This window comes from Nilaparvata lugens, chromosome 2, assembly GCF_014356525.2.
Source record: "Nilaparvata lugens isolate BPH chromosome 2, ASM1435652v1, whole genome shotgun sequence".
NCBI classification, from domain to species: Eukaryota; Metazoa; Arthropoda; class Insecta; order Hemiptera; family Delphacidae; genus Nilaparvata; species Nilaparvata lugens.
This window is the reverse complement of record NC_052505.1, coordinates 30,482,866-30,506,680: the sequence shown is the minus strand read 5'-3', so window position 1 is coordinate 30,506,680 and position 23,815 is coordinate 30,482,866.

Genomic DNA, 23,815 nt, shown 5'->3' with positions numbered 1-23,815 from the left:
TTTATTTGATGTAGCTAATTTAATTACATAATCAAAAATCACTCCCTTGCTTGTTGCAGGTTTTGATAGTTGGAAAGAAACGAAAAATCTGATTTGTTGACACAAGGTGGCTTCATCAATATCAAATTTTATTAAGAAAGGTTAGTAATTGGCTTGATAGTGGTGTTTTCTTTGATTACTTATCGTATTTATTTCAAATTCTGTGATATTGCATGTGGAAATGTTGTGATTTACTTGCATCTTCTTGCATTCTGTTTGTAGATGTTGCTGTAGGCCGTTCGGTTATCTGCTGTCTGGTTGTTGATGGTTGAGGCTGTCCTCATTGATAATTTTTTCATCATAAATTTAAAGCCCCTGGTATCTTGTGTATTCTTTCTTCAAATAACTCCTTGTTCCTTTAATAATAATTTCTTTTAATTGATCCAAAGCCTTCCATTTATTTTCTTTCAATACTATCCACATAGTTTCTTTATAAACAACCTTAATCATATCAGGAAACAGTTTCGTAAAGCAAGATTTTTCATAGGCCATAAACTTCTTCAATAATATTATCCTCTTCATTATTTCATTAACATCACAATTTTTAGCAAACATCACGGCCTTAATAACAAACAATTTCACCATACAAGATTTCCAACAGTCAACAAATTCCTTCAACACTAACATGGTCTTAATTACAACATCAATAGCATCACTTTTCAATATTATCACAGACATGGTAATCCACACAATACAATAAATCAAAACACTAATTAATTCTTTAATAATGTGATCTCTCCACATATAATAGCCCGGTACTCCCATTTTATTAATATATATTTCTTTATTTCTTTCACTCTTATTAACCACTTTCCATTCTTCATTAGTCCATCTTCCATTTCCTTGTTGCCCATGCATGAATCCATATTTGTTTTGTTACCAGTTCCATTTTTGTTTCAATTATTTGCTTCCTTTTTTCGGTCACATCGCTGATCATCTCTCTTGAAGCGAATGTGCCGCGGATGCACGCCGTCGGTCCGCTCCTGTCCTTCTCAGTGTCGGTCCGGTATCCTCCTCTGCCTCTTGAAGCGTGCATGCGGCCGGTATGCGCGCGCGCGGTTCCTCCTTCGTCGCTTCTTCCACCTCCGGGCCTTGCGATGCATGTTCTTCTCCCAAATGCCGTCCTCTCCGTCCTGATGTCGGCCGTCCCCGGTGTCCTCGGGCACCTCCGTCTCCGGGCCTTGCGGTGGGCGCTCCGGTGGGTGTCTGGTAGTCCGTCCTCCCTGGTGTCGTCCTCTGGGTCCGGGTCCTTGGTCTGCTGTGGGGTCGAATGGTGCGGGTGCATGGATTCTTTGCGCGGATGCTTGGTGGCAGTCTCCTTCTGGCAACTGTTTATTTTTGGCAGTGGTGGGATTTCAGCATTATTATAGTGTATCGGTTCTTGTTGTAGGGTTGTGGCCGGTAGTGACTCTTCGGTGGCGAGTTGCTCTTTGGTGGGGAACAGGATACTTAAAATGGGTTGTTGCTTGCGGCTGGTTTTAATTGCATGGTGGGCGGCGGTTTTTGATGGTAGGCTGTCTTGTATTGGCTTCTGTGTGTCTGGTGGTGGGTTATCTTGTGTTTTTTGTTGATTTGATCTGGACGCATGCTCTAACGTATAATTTGTACTTACTTGTTGAGGTGGCAGTTTTGTAATTTCTGTTGTAATTATTCTGAGTGTGACTATTATTTGAGTTTAATCGATCACGGCCATCATAGTGATTCCTGCGGTTGCTCTGCTGGGCATAATGGTTGGTTGTGTGATTTTGAAATTTTTCATTATTCCAGTTACCATTTTGCTTGTGCTCAGAGCAGCGTTCAAATTGAGGGGCAGATCGGTAGCGATCATATGATACCGGTTCATAATTTTGGCTGTTATACTGATTACTTTTTGAGTTATGTTGATTTTGTGTATATCTCTGGTCTGAACGGTGGTTTGATATTGCCATCACAGACTGTATGCCATATAAATGATTTATCAGCTGTTTGCAATCAGTAATGGGTTGTGTGGCAAGTGCCATTCTAACTTGATATGGTAGCTTCTTTAAAATAATACTTGCTAATGCCGATTCGTTAATGGGCTCGCTCGATTGAGAATTTTTAAACTGTAGGGCAGTGACAAAAGTGGTACATGCACCGTCTAAGTTAGGGTTGAAATCGCATGATATAATGTCCACTAGCACGTCCAACTGTTTACTTCTGCTCCAATACTGTTCCAGGAAGACAGCTACAAACTCATCCAATGATGTAAATTCATGGGCTCTACTCCGAAAGAACATCAGGGGTTCGCCAATCAATAAACTAGTCAAACGAAGACGCCACATGCTCCAAGAGGTAGGTGCAAGAGTTTGTACTAATTTTATCTGATCAATGAATGGTTGAGGTTGCAAATGGCGATCAGTATTATCAAATTTGCCCAGTCCTTGCAATATACTATGTGAGTTGATGTTATCTGCTTGAATTCCTTGATGTCGTTATTGGATATGATTTTCTAATGCTGTTATTTTTTCCTGTGCCATCTGCCATTGACTATTATGTGTAATTTTATTAGCATTTATTTCTTGATCTAATTGAGTCAGAGTGGATTTTTGAATTAGTAGAGTTCCGTTTAAAGCTTTACAGGTTTCTGTGTTTTGATTGATGCTACCTTGCAGTTGGTTTATTTTTGTGGACATATTAATCTGTTTTGTTTGTATTTCTTTAATACTGTTAATATTTTTGTCAACTGTAGTTGTTAAATTTTGATTGGCAACGGTAATTTGTTTGTGGATTTCTTGGTGGCAATCGGCCTTAATGTTATTTGTTATATCCTGAATGGGTGTAGTGATTTGTGTGGTTAGGTTATCTATCCTTTCGTTGAGTTCACAGGTAACCGTATCCAACCTTTCCGATAATCCTGCCGTAACTTTATCCTGACTTTCTTTCTGTAGAGTTATCATTGCTTTTAATTCTTCCCTATGATTCTCTACTTTAGTCTCAATATTATCCAACCGTCGTTCTACTGATTTTATAGCGCCTGTGGTCTCTTTCATGCCCTGTTCCACTGTTTGTTTATTTGCCTCTTTTATTGCAGCAATCTCTTTTTTAATCTCCTGTATCATATTATCCATTGTGTTTTGTAACATAATATTGAACGTACTGCTAGTTTGTTCCATTATTACCCTTTTAAATGGATCTAGCTCTGTGACTGAAAATAGACTTTGTTTGCTCAGATGTGACTCGGCCTCTGGGGATGCGGGTTCTGCAGGCTGCTCCTCGCCCCCTTCAAAGTTGATCTCTGCTATCCGTTGATTCAGTGGTGTGTCAGCGGCATCGATTCGAGTGGATGATAGAGGTTGCAGACCTTGTGGATCGAAGACTATCAACCCGACACTTCCTGGTTCCCTTTCTCGTGGCGTATTGGCATCTACCATGGTGGGGTTTGATGTGCTGGGAGTCGACAAAGTGGGATCTGTGCAACCGCCGTACATATATGAAACTTCAGAGTTTGCGGGAGTGTGATTCATAGTGTCAAATATGATAAATGCTAATTAAAAAAGTGATAAATAATAAGCGAAAATGCTTAAAAAAGAGACACAAACCGGGACTTACAGTGAAACAGTTATGTGCAAAGTGTTTGGATATTCATACGACAAGGTATTTATACTTAAGTTTTTTATAATGCTCTAGCGCCCCCAATGTTTAGTATTAATTCTTGACTAGTTTACAGACTGTGACTTATTCTCCAACCGGCTTAAATACATAATATATCTTGACTAGAAAGTAATAGCAGTTTAGGCTTATAAAATATAATCTCTCTCTATAAAACATATATTTTCTACAATAACAATAATATAAAATTTTCTTTAAAACATATAATTTCTCTTTATTTAAAGCTATTGATTCCCCAAAAAGTAATACAAATTTTACTTCGCCTGTTTTCCTCAATACTCGTATAAGTTATCTATAATTTCATTATCCATTCATGATAAATTTTAATATAACTAGACTTGTCTTTCAATATTATCTTCAATATGGGTATTGACTTAATTTCAAATAATTATTTAATGATCTCGGCTCTCATCATCAGCCCCACGTTGGGCGCCATGTTTCTATGACGTTATTCTTTATTTAAATAACGATTAGCCTCCTGCTTGGCATCAGTTGGTAGAGCATGAAAATTTGATATAATTATATAATTAGGTCGTGGTTTTTCAATAGGATTCAGTCTCATAAAATATTTATAGGCCCAGATGTGAGCTTCCCCTATAACTCTTGTAATTCATTAAAAAATAAATATCTATAAGTACGATACTTATACTATAGTGTTGAGGAATTAAAATAAATTGCACACCATAAACATTTTGATACATATATTAAACAAATAATGCAAAAAATAGATCGAGGCAAAAAATATATAAAGAGCGATAAAAAATATAATATAAAAAATAAAAATAGAACAATAATTGAAATCCGTAAAATATCACAGGCCAAACTTTAGACTCTAGATTTATGGCACGAATCATTACCATGTGCCTTTATCTTAAGAGTGCGGGTCATCTACCGCCATATTGGATTGAAAGTCCCATAAGATCAATGTTATCTTTTGGAACGTTTAGCGTCGTTATTTATGGACGGAAATTTACGTATTATACATCATTGGAAACAGAATAAAATTCTTCAAAGCATGTATTTGTTACTTTTTTATTTTAAAACTACTTCCTATAATTAAATCAAAAATAAACTTTTCAGAGTTTAAAATTTTTTTCTAGGGTTTTGGAAGGAATATTTAAAATTTGAAAAAACACATGCCTTGCTCAATTAAATTCTTTATCCAATGCAATTTTTTTCAACAAGATCTGATGTAAACTGTAGACGTGAGAGATTCCAAAAGTAATGCATGACTTGTCTGAAAGGACCACTGAGTGTGACGGTTGGTTTGTCGTAGTAGTTCAGCAGACTGCCGTAAGATAGTAGCACGCGCGGTCGCTTGCTCACTCTCATTTTGGAGGGAACTCAAATTTCACATAATGTCAAATCTGAATATTTCTTGTGGGTTATGTTTGGTTGCTCACTCTAGTCTTCTGCTGCGTCCACAAGTGAAGTGATTTACAGTTCCTTACAATAATAGTTGCTCAATTGGAAGAAAATTATAGGAATTTAAATTAAATTCAAATTAAATCAAGTCACTCTTATTTTTATCAAATACAAGGGCAGCTACATATATAACAAAAAGAAAGTACTGTATTCTTGTCATTTGGACTCCAAAAGGGCTCAAAACTTTTGAGATTGAACGGGATGATGAGTTTTGGAAAGAGAACATGAAAGAAAAACTAGAAACATTTTATATGAAATGTTTACTTCCCAAACTCATCGATCCAAGACAGCGAAGAAGTTTGCCAATTCGTGAACCAGAGTACATTTTGCTGGCTCAAGCGAAAAAACAAAAATGAGGGATTAAATCATGAAAGAAATAATGAAAATGAGTGAGTCAGTTTCATTGGTCAACAAACGCGATCTGTATAATCTGCAATAATTTTGTATAATACTACTATATCTGTATATCTATATTTTTAAAAATTTTATCCTGTTACAATTTTATCCTCTTATATGCTCAAAAATGATGAAAATGAGTGAGTCAGTTTCATTGGTCAACAAACGCGATCTGTATAATCTGTAATATTTTTGTATAATACTACTATATCTGTATATCTATATTGCTTGTATTTTGATAACAGTTCAAGATATTTTACCGTCTGCACAAAAATGTTTGGAAATCTCTAACATTCTTACATGTGAGTTTTTCCTTACGCATGATTTAACAAACTATAACTTCGATTTTTCATTTATTGACCTAAGCGAAGCTGAGGTCTTAGTTTCGACTAATAATGAATTATTATGATTAGATAGAATAATTGAATTGAATCATCTTATCATAATTATAAAATTGATTTATCAAATTAATTTGATAAATCATTTTTTGAAAATCTTTATTGTATTGGAGTCCAATACTGCAGTTGTAGAAAAAAATTAGTATGTAAAGGTGTAAAGGTTAATTTTGTTTTTCTTTTTGTGTAGTTGAGAAGTTGATATTGTGTATACACAAAATTCTCAACTACACAAAAAGAAAAACAAAATTAACCTTTACACCTTTACATACTAATTTTTTTCTACAACTGCAGTATTCATATTGAATGGAGAAGACTAAGAAATTGTCAAAAAAACACATATTTATTGATACTTAGAAAAACCGGTTTCGGTGATTGCACCATTGTCAATCTCTGATAAACTTTGATAAAGAACGAAACCGGTCTTTCTAAGTATCAATGAATCTGGTTTTTTGACAATTTCTTAGTCTTTTTTCATTTAAAAGGTAAAATTTGTACCTATGTATTTGATAATTATAAAGGTACCTCCTTGATAAGTCCAGTGGCTCTAGCACTTTCAATGGAGAAAATAATAGATGACATGACTAAATCTTCAAAATATTCTGTACTTATTGTACTGGCCCTTTTCATTATAGATTGAAAGTTGTATTTATGAGCGAGGTCTACTGTTTGCAGAACTACTAGTTTTTTAATTACTAATTATGTTCGTCAATGTCGAGACATTTCAAGCAGAAAACTTGAAATTTTCGACATGCTGGAAACCTCTTTTGTTTCAAAAGATAAATGGGTGGTGAAAGCGAGAAAGTTTTTCAGAAATAATTGAAATTATTTTTTCAATTGTCAAAAGTAGTCGGAAGATCGTATTTTGGTCTCCAAGGACTTTTAAAGTTCGGAGAGCGGCTGCATGATATGCATTGTGTACCAAATTGTATGCTAAAAGCTGGCAATTTACGAGATATTTGACTGAATTATTTCAAACGTGAGCAGCTGATTGCCTCTAGAAATAAGGCTGTAATGAAACACTGCTTGGATTATTCGAGGCGAGGTTGTCATTTTTACTATTATACAATCATGTGGCTTGCAGTTGCTGAATTTTTCAATCGTTCTGTATTTTTTTTGTTGATCCCAGCTATTGATGAACTACTATATAATTATTATTGTTTTTAGAGTACTTTTTCCTTTGTGTAAATTGTGAAATTCGATGATTTTAAAAGTCGTCAAAACAGCTGTTCTACAGATGAAATATCTCGACTGTGTTCTTTTTATAAACTGCTCTACCTACCTACCTCATGCACGAGAATGAGGTTACAATGTCAATTTCTCAAAGATGGGGTGGACCCCCCATTATTTTCCCAGAAAAAAGACTCATGCCAGTTGATAGAGCTGATAATACAGGGTATGAATTAAAAAAAAATAGGTCAAGTCATTTTTGAGAAAATCGTGAAAAACATGTTTCTTTAGTTATTAGCTGCCATTTTTCTCAAGAATATTACGGAACTCCTGCAATTTTACCAGAAATGAGACACATGTCAGTTGATAGGGCTTAGATTCCAGAACTCTTATCTAAATGACCTGTACAATTTTTTTGTTCTCCCTCGAACACAGATAATGCAGTTCCCGAAAACTAAACAGTATTATTATTATTATTATTATTATTATTTTATTTATTCCATTTAATCAGCTCTTATTGTAACGTGTTCTTATTTGCATAATATAATACTTGTTATATGAACAGTTGAATTGCTTGATTCCAGTGTTGATATAATGTGAAAAAATATCATTATATATCTGTGATAAATATGATTTAATCTCAGTGAAAAGGGGAGAAAGCGTGGGCAATTATAAAATGACAGTGAAAGCACCAAATATATTGACATCTTGCTATTTTACTGCAGTATTTTTTATGTTATTAGTTGATTTTTTTGTTTTGAAATTTGTTTATTTTTTATCAATTCCTATATAGTTTAATCTGAGAATTGACAGACTGAATTTTAACTTCATATTGGAGTGTTTTTATTATATTATAATTCTATTCAATTTCTACGTAATTGTTCATTCATTCAATCAAAACTTTATTGACTGAAATAGTTGGATACCACTCAAATTAACCTTGTAAATTAAAAGCGAAAAGCAATCTATAAACCTTCAAACACATTTCGATAATATTCAGTTTTTGGTAATTGTATTTAACATTTAAAATTTCATGTGTTTCTCACTTTAAGCATGAATATGATATGTATTATAATATATTTTTTTATGTTAATATTCCTATAAACCTACAATGTACTAAAATAAAATACTTATGCAAACTGTAAAATTTCTAGTTATTATGGAAGTGGAATTCACAAGATATACAGTAAATACTAGAAATATCATTACATTTTGGATTTATAATCATGCAATACTTGAATATATCTTCTATGCTTCATCATCTTGTTATGCTTGAAAAGTTCAAGCACACCAAAAATTTCCAAGTTCAACTTATAAAATAGAAAATTATTTTTAAAAAACACTCCATTTTAAGGGTGGTTTTTAATGTTAATAAAGTTCTTAACTTTAAGTAGGGGGTGATTTTAGAACAAAACATCAATACGTTTCTTCATCTCTTTGAACACTTGATGGAAAAAATAATTTTTCGAAGATTCAGATATTTAAAGTTTTAAAAATGGTCAACCCCTAACGATTTCAACCTCAGCAACCATTGAAAGAAATTATAAATTTTATCTATTAACCACTATCTACCATTCAAAAAAAAAATTGCCTCAAACAGAGAATTCCGAAAAAACGACCCTTATTTTGTTAACCACCCCCTAACCATTAATCATAAAATGAAAAAATCCTCTCAAAGAGTAGAATTGAATGACAAAAAGAATTTTTCTGATATCTAAACAACAAAGGATTTCATTTTTTTCACCCCTAAATTTCAACCCCAAAAATGAGAAAAATCGTGAATAGTCCATTCCTCTGTTTCCAGCATCCTGTCTACTACAAAAATAATAATGAAAAAAATACAAAACACTTGATGGAAAAAATAATTTTTCGAAGATTCAGATATTTAAAGTTTTAAAAATGGTCAACCCCTAACGATTTCAACCCTCAGCAACCATTGAAAAAAAAATAAATTCTCATCTATTAACTACCATCTACCATTCCCAAAAAAATTGCATCAAACAGAGAATTCCGAAAAAACGACCCTTATTTTGTTAACCACCCCCTAACCATTAATCATAAAATGAAAAATCCTGTCAAAGAGTAGAATTGAATGACAAAAAGAATTTTTCTGAAATCTAAACAACAAAGGATTTCATTTTTTCACCCCTAAATTTCAACCCTGAAAATGAGAAAAATCGTGAATAGTCCATTCCACTGTTTACAGCATCCTTTCTACTACAAAAATTAATAATAAAAAAAATACAAAAATTTTCCAAAACACTACCCCAAGATTTCGCGGTTTACAAAAAATAGAGGATGCTTTTCGTTTTTTCATAATGTCAGATGGTTTGGGATATAATAAAATCTAACTCAAACCCTCAATAATCTTCCCCAATCCCCTTCATCATAATATCTACTATGGAGCTGGGTATGCTTGGAGTTGTAAATACTGGTCAGCCTGCAAGAAATGTAGAAACTGTTTTGATGAGACAGAGGCTGAAATTTGGCAACACCGCGACTGCTGCTTCAATGTGGCAACATAGGATCTATTTCTAGATACGGCGATGGCTGAATGACCTCGAGTTGACTCTACTGTAGCGCCAGTTAGCGCGGGGTGGAAGGTTGGTGAACCCAGAGTAGCCAGCTAGCGCTAGCGCTAGAGTGGCGGTTGTTTGGTGAACTACCCCGGGCTGGTTTCAGATACAATGACGTCATTTAATGGGCGGCGCTTTTAAAATCATATGCATCCTTTTGCATGTAGCTGCTATATGCGCTTGCTAATACTTGTCGACTTGGACAATTCAATTAAAAAATAGGTTCTTTGAGATCAACTTGATAAATTGGCAACTAATAATCCAAATATATATATATATATTAAATTCTCTAGTACTTAGTAGATTTCTCTATATTGAATATATATTTTATCTCAGGGTGCAAGATTCGGCACCTGATGGAATAGGTAGAGCAATTCATCTAGTGAATTAGAGCTATAACAAACTATCGCAAATTATATTGCAAAAATCAAATATCATATGAATATGTTTTAATAGCCTAGATTTTATACTCCTTTGATCCAATGGAATTTTCTGAAATGTATTGATCTATTTTTTCCTTCAATAAAATACCTTTAATACTAATTTTACTTGCGCAAGTATTTTTCTTATTAAATTCTTAATTTATAATAAAAACCCTTTCGACGAGCTAGCTTTGATCATTTGATAGATTCGAAGCACTAGGGCGCCCATCACTAATTCAATATTTATCACTCACGTGTCGAAAATCTTCTTATAAGCCGCCGATGTCGATCCAACTCCTGGTGGTCCTGGAATATGGTAGCCGGAATCGTCTCTTCCAAGAGGTTATAAATTATTTGAAATTAAAAATGACTTCTGCTTTACAAGAGCATCACAAAGTCCTTTAAGAAATTTAATAATTTGATCTAACTTTAACTTTTACAACTTATTAGCAAGGTATTACGCTCTAAAATATTTAGGGTCCTCTCATGGTGGCATTTGGCTGGCGAGTGATTGTTCTCCTTTCTCAATTTTACAATCTTACTTCTGACTTTCAAATTAACATAAAATTTGAATATCTTAGTCCTCCGCCATTTAGGTTCAAATAGATCGTACAAAAAATATCAAATTATTACTTAGGTTGTGTGTTTAATAATTTCTTTGCCTTCGGGCCATATCTATAACATAGACTATACAACAATTTAACATAAATTCCGAACATTTATAGAAATATATATAAATATTTTTGAATTGGCCTACAATTGCCGCCTATTAACTGCTATTGTGCTATTGGTGCATGCAAATTTGATTCCGTATTCATGCGCCTGGTACCTCCTATTTCCTGAATACACTTTATTATTTTTATTAGGTTTTTTACTTATGCTCTCTACATGCTAGCTTATATTCTATATACTAATATTTATTTCATGCTTCCTAATAGTTAGCCACGCGACCATGTGTTCTTTCAAATTGCATACTGTTTTGTTGCAATAGAGCTCTGCCAAGGGTTTTGGTCAGATTCTACGTTGCTCGATTTGGTCGATCTTTAGGTCGCCGATCCCTGAATGCATATACCTAACCTCAATCTTCAAAATATTTTATATAATAATATATTTATTAGCAACAAATTCTTTCAAATCCTTTTTAGGTTTTTTTGTACCGTTTAGCCAGAACAAGCTGATGCTATCTAATCTTAATTGTTATCTATTTGGCGATATTAGCCAGTTACTTTATTTCAGACCTATTAATATTTCGGTTAGGGATTTTTATCTACCCAAATTCCGATATTTTACAACATAAAACAAATTTAGCTGAACACTTGACTAGGGGTGGTATTTTAGGAATAAAATCTGGATCTCTGTCAATTATCCATGCTGATATTATTATCCAAATTCATTTTAGAATAAATAATATGATAAAGGCAATAAATATCATTGGATTGACTTGAGATATTGTAATATTCACTCTGCAAACTTTATCAATAAGAAATATCTAAAGTAAGGAACAATTAAAACAACTTTGCGACATAACCTAGAAAATGACAGGGAATCAACATTAATGAGTTTGAAAACCAGACATGTACTAGAGATGTCATCGGTTTGCTAGCATATATGATTTAGACAAGTGAAACGTCATCTCGCTTGTGCCATCTAGCGACTGAACTAGGCACTGTAAATGTCTGATTTTTACACCAATCGATTCGGCAGCTTCTGTAGTTTAAGAATCAGACAAAAACCTATTTCATCAAGAAATGGCGCTTGTCTGGTTTTCAAACCAGGCCTTCAAATATTATCCCCACATTATTGAATCAAAAAAATACGAGCAGAAGTCATAGACACAAGAGTACTTTTCCTAGAAACAGTTACCAGGGTTACAGGAACAGTGCCAATTCCATAGTGGTTGTGTCTTCTACATCAATTAACTGTTATAACGACCTCCAGTGATAGTATCAGGTGAGTTCTTGCGTTAATAGCATATTACGGTCAAAATAGCCCCTTGTCACAATATCCTACTCATGAATACACATAATATGGGCACTGCGTAGTGCTTATACGGGACATTCCATTGGAATCCTCTGCAATAGTTAGATGATCCACACAGGCGTAATTCATTCGAGCTCTGGCTGCAGGGCTATACCCCAATGGAATGATACATTACTGCAATCGAGTACTATAATGTAGACGTATTTGCATGAATACTCTTGTATGAAGCTCTAGAAAATAACTTGATAATTCAATTGTGGTAGAATCATATCAGATGGAGATTACAGCATTTAATTTGGATTTTCGTTCAATAATATTAATAAAAATTATATCACATACAGTTACATTATGGAGATATATTGAAGTGCATGATTTAAGAAGATTTAGTTGATAGGAGTGACAGATTAATGACCATTTTCATAATCATCATCGGAGTCTACAAAATTTTTATTTATTTCCTATTCTACATTTGAGGGTGAGTTCAAGAATGATGAGATAAAATATAAATGTAAGAATCGATGGAAATATTTATAAGAAATCGTTATATTTTCCATAAAACTCAATCACAAACTATAGCGATTTGATCAACTCTGCTTATATCATAGCTCTTGAATGAGAACCAGGATTTCCCCCACCGATGTTAAGAAGAAATACCATCTAGAGAGGCGGGTAATGTGGGAACGAGAAAGAATATAGAAAAAGGAGAACAAGAGAGGGGAAGGAAGATGTGGAGTGAGTGAGTGATCGAGCTAATAAGAGAGGGAAAGAGTGAAGAGTTGAGAAATGAGGTAGTGAGTTGTGAGGATTCTTTCTGAGGAAAAAAGTATTGGCCGAGATTCCAGGAGTCAGGTGGGTTGGTGAGCGTGTGTGAGTGTGCTTGGCAAAAGTCAATTAGAAGAACTCATCAGCGGCCAAGTCTACACTCAACTCCATCGCTTTTTCTTCTCTTTCTTCATCGTCTTCTTGTTCATTACCTACTCCCTCACCATCACCTCCTTCAACTACTTATTACGTTTTCTTCATTGACCTTCGCTGTAATTGCTAAGGTCCTCACATCTTTCTCCTCCTCCTCCTCTTCCTCATCCTTCATCACAATCATCACAACTCATCGATTACATTTTTCTTTCTCTTCTCCACTTCTGAAACTTCTCAATCATCATCATCAGCAATCACAAGACATCATCAACCACTGACCAGAGTTGGAGCTCTCTATTGATAAACAATGCAATTCAATTAAAGCTTGATGCTTGCTGCTTTGTACAGTTAGATTTGCTCCAAACTGTCAGCATGACACTAGGTTTCGCATCGATACTAGGTTTCAATAAATGCTTACAGAATCCCTCATACAGACCCTAACACTTCCCATCCAATCAATGCTTTGAAGTGGATCTTACCTTACTCATGCACCACTTTCGTCTTGTTGAAGTTCTCAGATTGGCTAATGTAATTTGTGTAATTCTTGTTTCATATCGTGATAACTTATTATGATAATCATTCTTTCATAATCCATCTCATGTTTCGATACATTGATATCAATTTATCCCATTCAACAAAACTATAAATTCATATAATATAACTGAAACCTATCACCATGGCCATCAGATTCTTTTCATCACTTCAATTGATCCAATTGGATTCAATTGATCCAAACGAAGCATTTATTGATGAGATAGCAATCAATTTGGTGGATAATCTATGTGAAATAGAGGTGAACATTCACAGTCCAGGCGCAAATGTCATGGGAAAGGCACTCCGTGGACATTTTTGGGTAACAGCCGTGAAAGATTTCTTTGTTGGGTCTAGCATAATGAGGATCGTGATGATGATAAAACGAAATCACAGGCAAACACCTCGGTAAAAAGATGGTCGCCAAAATTTTTTGGATTTTGCTATAACGCTTGTATTTCAATAACCGTTCTTGATATTCAACCGTTTTTTGAACGAAAATATTATTTTGTAAAGTCTTCCTGTCCCATTGAATTTACCTGTGAAAAGCATATTCCATTAGTTATGACCTTCAAAAACAGCCCAAAAAACATTTTTTCAAATTTCTTTTCATTAAAACTTTTTTGTGCAAGGAGAACAAAAAAAAATTCTAAATATATATGAAATCCAGATCGTTTCTTCAGTTTTGAACCAATATATCTTTATGTGCTGTACGTCAACAAATGTGTTCTCCAGCGCCCTCCAAAGAAAACCCTGCAGGATTTCTGGTGCGTTTTTCCATACGCATGAGGTAACAAGCTAGAACTATAAAATCGATTTTTCATGACTACTTTCAAATAGAGACTTGAAAATGGCCTCAATATCTCCGTTACAACAAGCCGAATAAGAGTATTGATGATGGAAATAACGAGAAACTTTGATATCATTAAAAACTAAAAGATGGCAGTCATTATTGACATGAATTTTCATATCGCTTGCGCCCGGACTACATTATTGTGATTTGTGAAATCTTCCATCAGTCATTTTTATGATATCGAACTTTCTTTTTTGCCCGCCTTGTAGATATGTAGATATTGTAGATTATGTTCTTGATCAAATTGAGACAATATTAATATGTTCGATGATGTGACTATATTTCGGAAAAAAAATTCTACAAATCTTAAAATATCTTCTTCTTCTTCTTTCAATCAGGGATTAGGCTATTGCCTGTTCCGACTCACATTCAGCTTGTAATCAGAATAGAAAAATAATAATAAATAGAATCTGTAAATTAATAACACCAATATAATCTAATGTAATATCATCATAAGCATCACTACAATCTACTGTTTTCATTTTATAATAAATATAGTGATCATTGCCATCTTTTTCGTGGCCTGCCTATGTCTCTTTCGCCTACCGGTTTATACTTGAAAATTCTTTGAGGAAGCTTATCAGCTGACATTCGTTCCACATGCTCTTTCCATTGCTGACGATAAGATGCAACTCTCTCATTCATGCAGAAGATATTCAGCTCTTTCCGTATATCCTCATTCCTGATGTGATCTCTTCTGTCACAGCCCTTAGTTCTGCGAAGAAATCTCAACTCAGCTGCCTGCACTTTACTCTCAAGTGGCTTTGATGTTATCCACGATTCACTACCATAGAGTAGTAGTGGAGCTGCCATTGTTTTATAAAATTTCATCATCGTGCTTGTGGTAGCTTTCTTTCCCAATGTCCTACTGATACTTCCAAAAATCATTTGGAATCTTCCTAACTTCTTCTCTACATCCAATTCATCTTTATAACTAATTTCACAACCCAGATATGTGAACTGAGACACCTTCTCCAATACCTTGTTGTCTATCACTATCTTTGATCTTATTGGGTACTTTCCTTTAAAAGCCATGATTTTTATTTTCTCCTTCGATATCTTGAAATTATATTCTCTACAAATTTCATGCAGGATATGAACTGATTTTTGGAGGTCATTTTCGTTCTCCTGTACTACACACAAATCGTCTGCAAACAACAGATCATTCAGGTACACACCTTCACCAATATCAATTCCTAAATCTACTTCACATTTCTATTTTCGGAAAATGTGGTCCACATATATATTAAATAAAGTGGGTGATAGACTACACCCTTGTCTAACACCTTGGTTGATAGTGATTTCATCTAACCGATGATCACCTGTATTTACTATTATTTAAGTATTGTGGTAGAGAGATCTTATTGCGTTTACAAGATGTAAAGGATATCCTCTTCCAATCAGAATTCTCCACATAAGACTTCTATTCACTCTATCGAATGCTTTTCCAAAATCAATAAAAGCTATAAGTGTTTCAAGGTTGAACTCTCTTCTTTTCTCTATCAGTCTTTTAACTGAGAAAATGTTGTCTGAGCATGAACGACCTTTTCTGAACCCACACTGCTCTTCATTTAAAACTGCTTCAGCGATATTCTTCACTCTTGAATTGATTATTTTCGAGTATATTTTATATCCTGCATTCAAGAGACTAATACCTCTATAATTTTTGCAGTCATTGCGTTTGCCTTTTTTGAAAAGAGAGATTACTTCTGCTCTACTCCACTCTTTCGGAATTTGACATTTCATCCAGCATTCATTAATCATATGTAAGAATCTCAAATCTATCAACAAACCACCGTACTTGAAAAGCTCACCATCAATTTCATCTAAACCTGATGCTTTTTGGTTTTTAATGCTATTTAGTGCTTGTTTTTGATTCAGCCATTGTTATTGGATCCACTGGATTATCTTAAAATATATTACGACAAATTTAGGATGATATTCTCAATTCCAAGATTTTTTCTTAACAGAAATAGAGGTAATGGATAAATAAATCAATTGTTATACTGCCATATGATAAATCAAAATTCGGGGAAAACCATTTAGAACAATCCGTGTACTATGAGATAGATGAATAATCAGAACATGACTGGGTCTAATCATCAAACGTACTAACTAGAATGATTGCAAATTGGCATACATGAGATTTGTGAATCACTTGGTCACTCGGGTTTCGAGTGATTAGTGAACTAATCTAACCTAATGAGATGACTATTGTGTCACCGACAGTATAGCAACAAATTCCAGTATAGTGTCGTATATATTGTGATGCTCATCAGTATAGTGCATTATGTGTTGGGAGTATTGGAGAACAGCACTATTATAATAGTGAGACTCACTTGAAACTATCATCTTTAGATTCATGGGGAACGTTTATGTTATTCATAGGAAATTTTGACTGCTCTAAGTGAATCTCTATCATATATAGTTTCAAAAGCAGCATAGAACGTAATCTGCAATTAATGAGTGGTTGCGTATGTGTGTTTTAAGAGGGTTTTGGGAGTCCATTGGCCCCTGAATTCACTCCTCTTACTAGGTCTAGGAGAAGGGAAGAGGTCAGTACCTTTTTAAGTGGTTACCCCTCGAATTTCAGTCCTGCTCATTCACCATTGGTTGAATGCGAAGCACCATTCATACGGAACTGTGATGGTTTGAAGTGAATTAAACTCGAAACAATTGATTTTGATGTGAGAGTGTTGTGTTCCCAACCAACCAGTGTTGAATCTCTCCTGATTACGTCACTGATTATATTGTCAGGTACTAAACTCTTGGGAATTGTGGAATTCAATATTACAGTACAAACCAATGATGCTTAGATGTTGATGATAAAACATTCAAGGAAAGATGAATGCCTGAATGGGCAAAGCTCAAGAAGCTAGCTAACAGAAAGTCTAGCCATCGAAACTAGATGGGAGCCTAATTATAAATGTACGCGACGATGACGATGACTTTGATCAGAACTGTTCACTATGAGAGGCGTTGTGAAAGGAGAAGTGCTAACAACGTCTTCCATTCGCAATATCAACATTATACAGTAAAATAGATGAAAAGAGGGATACCTCGCATTCCACAGTAAATCAACAACAATTTCAAGTGGATAACATTATTGGAAAAAATGGAATGAATCATTTGCAGCGATCAACTACTTTTGAATATTATTTGTTTATGTATTCTTATGGCTTTTATTGACACAGAGATCCTTTTGGATGTTCTGCCTTGCCGTATTACCCAATGTCATTTCCTATCAACACTCAAGTTTATAGGTTATATATATTGGGTTCTTAATGTTTTCTCACTAAAATTTTGCACTTGGGGTGCAAATTTTAAATATTATGATAAACCTCAATGAGAATTCCCAAGTAGACATTCTTATGGAAAAATGAACTAGCAATAAGCAATATCGAATACATAAAATTAATCGACAAAAAACATTACAATCAAATCATTTGATTTTTCTAGGATCTCCAGCTATTCCAGTACCATTTCACGTTATTCCAAGGAATAACGTAGAACTTTCCCTCGAAACTCCTCAACAAATCCCAATAACTCTGAGCTGACTTTCACAAAATACTTTCCCCGTTCCCCGCCAAAACCTGGGAAAGTGAGACGTCCTCCTATCTTGTGTTTGGTATCGATTTCCCAAGGGTGCGAGCAGCTAGAAGATTAGCAAGAGAGCGTAACTGACTCATTAGTGACTCTCTCACGTTCTCTCACTCACTCTTACTCTCTCAGTCAACTTCTCTCACTCTTTCGTCGTTGTCGCTCGATTTAATCCTGAATTGAGACTTGCAGCAGCGACAGCTTATCTTCTCGTGAACGACGACAAAAAACAACAAATAACTGTTCTTGGAAGACAAACACATGTCCCGTGGATTAAAGCAATACAATGCTTTCCGCCGAATTAGACCGCTCGCACAAATCCTTGTTGGATGTAACTGTTCGCTTCAGACAATCGGCCGATTTCTTGTGTTATTTCAGAGAGATGTGCTGAGTTATTATTATGGGAGGAGTCCATTTTTGGACATTAATCCATCGGGGATGTGTTGTTATGTGGAGAAGTGATCTTCATAACTTGCTGGCAAATTGATCTATTATTCATCATCAATCACAACATGATCTAATGATTCACAAAGTGTCTATGGAGCAAGATAGCATCAGTATCATTGACCTCTATTGTTGTATTTTATAATAGCAGCAAGAATACTTATTGTATCTCATACTCTTCTTGATTAACGTGTAGAGTTCCTGTCTTATTCCAGCAAGGATGACTGTACTGCATTATTAGAAGGGGAGCTGGATAGTTATATGATATGGATATTGCTATCCATAGAGTGTTGCTAGGAATAACACTATGTGGACAGAATGACCGTGAGAAGAGAACTATATAATTGGCTATACCATTTTTGGCTATCCCATAATTTGATACACTACAAATCATACAATAATTGTTTTTTTTTCGTTAGGGCTACTCTTGAATATAAATAGAATTATAAATCTAAGTGATCTTCATAAATTATTGTCTACTGACAACATGTTTCGGCTATATGATGCCATTATCAAGTGATTGGAAAATACTTGATAATGTCATCATATAGCCGAGACATGTTGTGAGTAAAAAATTTTGGAAAAGGTACTTAGATTTATTTTTTCAATCAAATCATACAATATATTTTGGAGCTTTTTCCTCTTCAAACATCCGATATTGCTATCTACTTCTTGAAATCTATCTTTCCACCTTCCTTATTAACTAAAACATCCAGATCATCTATACCAAAACAAGAGTAATCCTCATCATGGTCTCTTATCTTCAATATATAAAATTAGAGTACACTGCTCATGATCTGTTGATTTGAATTTTATTCAATAGTCATCCATCTCACGATGATCTTGTTTGTTGACATTATTTCAAGCTCTCCTTTTCTCAATCATAATTCCTCGTACTTCACTGTTCTTCTCATTCGTGAGGCTTTTCACCAGGCAGCATGTTGCAAGTTGATTTCGATCATTCAAACCAGTTGTTTATCAAACTGCTACCTGCATCTCATTACTTATATAGAGTGTCGTTAGAAATAAAACTCTGTGAACAGAATTAATGTGAAAAGATATCATTGGATTGTGTAATAATTCATCTTTCCTTATATGAGATCGGATATGGATCTTCAAGATCTTGATGACAGTGTTATGAGTAGGCTTATCGATTTACGAACTATTATAATTATTCTGTGAAGCTACTTAATGTAATTACATTGAATCAAAATTAATAATTTCATCGAGGGAAGAAGAGGAGAAGTTCAAATCTACATTGAATGGAATGTCAATATAATTAACAGCAAAATATTTTCACTCACTAACATCTATGTTTATCTTCTCCACCTCATCATTATCATGATCATGGACATCATCATCATCATCATCATCAACATCACCATCATCATCTTTATCATCATTATTCCTAGCTACTCATCCTTCTCATCATACTCAAATTAGTGTAATTTTGTTAAAGCGGATCATGAACAACTATGAAACAAAACCATCCGACCATACGGAAATGAGAATTACAAATAAAAGCCTGTCTCGTTTCATCTCGTTCCAAAAATGACTGCTTTCTTCTGTAGATGCCAACATTCTAAATCCTCCTATAACAGCATGGCATCAATCCTCTGGAAACAGCCCATTAATCATTATCCTTTTTGATAACCCTTTGATGTCATTATCTCTTTTAAATGTAAAAATTCATTCTCACATATTAAAAACACACGTCCTCACATCACAATTACTCAGTCAGCAATTATCTTGACTGACCCTAACACCTCTCATGCAATCAGTGCTGACAGAATGTATTGAATCTCACTACAGGAGCACCGATTCCCATATAGAATACAGAGCAGACCAGTCTGTGCTCTTCCTGAGCTTTGTACTAGTCAAAGTTGGACTCTCTTTCCATCCTTTCTGCTGGGGGGGGCTACTATCACTTCTTTTCCGTTTTTATCTCCCTCTAACTAACCTCCTCCTTCTATCTCTTGCCTTTTTTAGCCTGTGAAGGGGGCGCCTAACAAGGTAAATCCCTCCTTTGTTTTATCCAATTAGTTTCGTTCTGTTTCTCCTCCGCCGCCTAACGATCAGACCAAACACACGGATTCCGCCTCTGCAGCATTGCAATTGCCACCAGCCTTCCACTTCCAACTGTCAGCATTGGATCAATGAGAGACATCCATGTTATCTATGAGATACGCTGCACATTCAAGGCCAATATCACTTGGTGATTCAGCTGTCAGCATTGATTGAATGAGGAGAATTGCTGCTATTCAAGGGGAATGCTGACATTTTGAAGTCAATCTAAATGAAGGTGTTCAGGGAATCACTGATCACCTATGTATTATTTCGAGAGCGTCATCTGACAAAGTCTGGATTATTTTGAAAAGTCACTGATTATTAATTTTCCAGTTTTACCACATTCGTGGAATTTCTCCCAGCTGCCTGTTTTAGAGAAATTCAGAATATTTTTATCAATGACACTTCAAAAATGGCTGGAATTCGCTTGGAAAGTAGTAGGCTCCGAAATTGTGCAGAGTTATTGCTGAAATAAGTTAAGATTCAAGCGCTTGCTTGGCCCATTGGAAGGGTGGCCACTTGAGCTACAAACTACGCTACATACTGACATATGAGTTTTGGCTGTTGAGAACCTTGTGGGTCTACTCAACACTCATAGTCTTCTTTCTCATTATCGACTTACACGCCTGTAGCTTATGTTACCTGTAAGACATGATTTTACCTGTAGTTTTGAAATATATTTCAACAGTTGGTTTTGACCTTCAGGTTAAGGATGTTGCTAAAAGTTGATTTTTCCCTGTTTCTCATTTTCGACTTACACGCCTGTAGATTATGTGAGGGCATAATTTTATCTCAAGTTTTGAAATATATTTCAACAATAATTATTAGTTTTGACCTTCAGGTTAGGGATGTTACTGGAGGTTGATTTTTCCCTGTTATACTTGAAATGCGAGCACAGATCTGTTGCGAGAAATTCAGTCGTATTTCAAAATATAGATGCTGATTCATCTGAAATTGGAAATTGAGATGAAATAGTCTTGTAACACATTCCTCAGCCGAATACCTGATTAATGAGAATTGAAAAGTATGACTCATAATATTGTTCTCTCCCATAAATATTCATTCTAAAGACAATTCATTATTATTGGATAAAATAGCTGAAGCATTCCATCTTGTTTATTTATGTTATGAGTTGATTGAGCCTCTAGCTCGAAAGTTGAGCACGAGACAGCAAAACTTCAAGGGCAGATGCTAAGCGTTTGTAGAAATTCAACGCGTTTGTTGGAAGATAGAGAATATAACATTCGAACATATCCCATTTCATTACTATCCCAATAGGAAAACAGATGAGATATGATATTTTTTATAGTGTAACCCTGATAAGAAATTCCAATCTAAAATCAAAATTGACGTTCAAAGTCAAATTTTTCAAAAAATGCGGTTTGTTTCAGACTGAAAGTCACCTTAACGCAACGAACTGAAAATTGAAAGCACGAGACCTCATGAATGTATTAAGAGATGTAACGACCACTACAAATCCGTTTAACTCCATCACGTAACCCTCAGAAACCACCCTCCATTGATGTTGAATTATTCACATTCGTTAAATACGCACCTCATATTAGTTCATCTGCGAATTATTCACGTATTTTTGACTGCCCTCTAAATAATTCACGTTTAGCGTATTTTTGACTGCAAATTAAAACCGAGCGTGAACACGTACATGCATTTTTCATGGCGCTTGTCAGACCTAATTGAACGGTGGACTGTGCAAACGTATGGAAAATGCTTCTATGTCAATTACTGATGATGAGTCCGGTGTGTAAGGGCCTTGTCATTTGGTTTTCGTGAGTGCCTGTGAGTATTGGTAGTGTGGCTTGTAACACTGTCCTCGTGTCAGTGTGTACTTGTTTATGTCTGTGTGAGTTGGTTCATATATGTGTGCGTCCGTCTGTGGGCCTGTACGTCAGTGTAAGTCGTGTGAGTGTCAGTGTGTGGTACCTTGTTAGCGTATTCGAGTCAACGGACATCTGACTGAGTGAGTGATCAGGTTTGGGGGAATACGCAACTCCCTCCAATTAGGAGCGGATGTCACCTGAATTAGTACCAGTCTACTAGGTTGATGTGTGTCACTTCAACCTCGATGAGTGATTGAGGTTATCCGAGAGATCGAACTGTGGATCAAAGGCATTCCTGTGACTCGTTTTATGAAGAAACGCATCATGTGATACACGTCGAAAAGAGTCAGTAAAATAATAGGTCGGCATTGTTGAGAAGCTGTTATAATTCCAGTATGACATATGCAATATTTATTATTAAATCTTCTCAATAATTATCAACTTGAGAAGAAAGATGATGATCTATTATAGAACAGAATGAATACTTTATTATGTTGAATGATGAGAACTCAAAATTCATGAAATAGACACAACAATAGATTTGAGAAAAACAATCAAATCCGATAAAAGACAATTTGATTTCGGAGAATTGAATAAACGACATATTCAATCAACATCAAATGATATTATCACTCTAACCGAAACATAGTCAGAACTGACCTAAACCGAAACATCCGGTCTCACAGACCGGGTCTTGCTTAAAGTGTTATATTCGATATATTTTCTACTAAAAATGGATTATTTTTCATTGGTAAATTTCAGTAATAGTAAAGTATAATATAAATTTCAGTTGCAAATCAAGTAATGGGAGAATAGAAAAAAAATTGGAAACATTGATATGTAATACTTTACATAGATACTTGCTGTATCGGGAGAAATTTTTCAATAGGTTTCTTTTGTTATTCATGTTCAGTAATGTGTCAATTATAAGAATTTTTTTTAGTGATATTGTATTTTTTTTTTTTTTAGAGTAGAATTATAATTATATTTCTTCTTAGTGGCACAACTCGCATCCGCGCTCAGATTCTTTCTTTGCGGATGCTAATCTTTTCCATGAAATGTAATTTATATTTATGTTTGTAAACTGTACTTTAAATGGAAATAAATTTGATTGATTGATTTGATTTGAAGAAAAAAAATAAATGTATAATGTTGGATATAGGAAAACACACAATACAAAAATCCGTGTAAGATATACTATCAATTACTACTCAGAACAATAATCATGGAGAAATATTTTATCAATATAGGCTTTATAGCAAAACTGAAAGGTGATCATTAAAAATAATAATGTTTTTCATTGTTACCAAGAAACTTGTTTGAGCAAACGTTTTCAGCCTCCAGTTATTTTATTAGCAAGAAAAGTCCATAAATAACTATAGTGGTCGGAATCATCTATTTCGTCAAGTAAATGTTTATTTTGTGACACTTCATTGTGAAGCATCCTATCGATACAGTTCCAAAGGCTGGGGCTTGTATGGTTGATAACTCATTCATTCTCATCAAATTTTTCCTAATTCAACGTTTTCTTAAT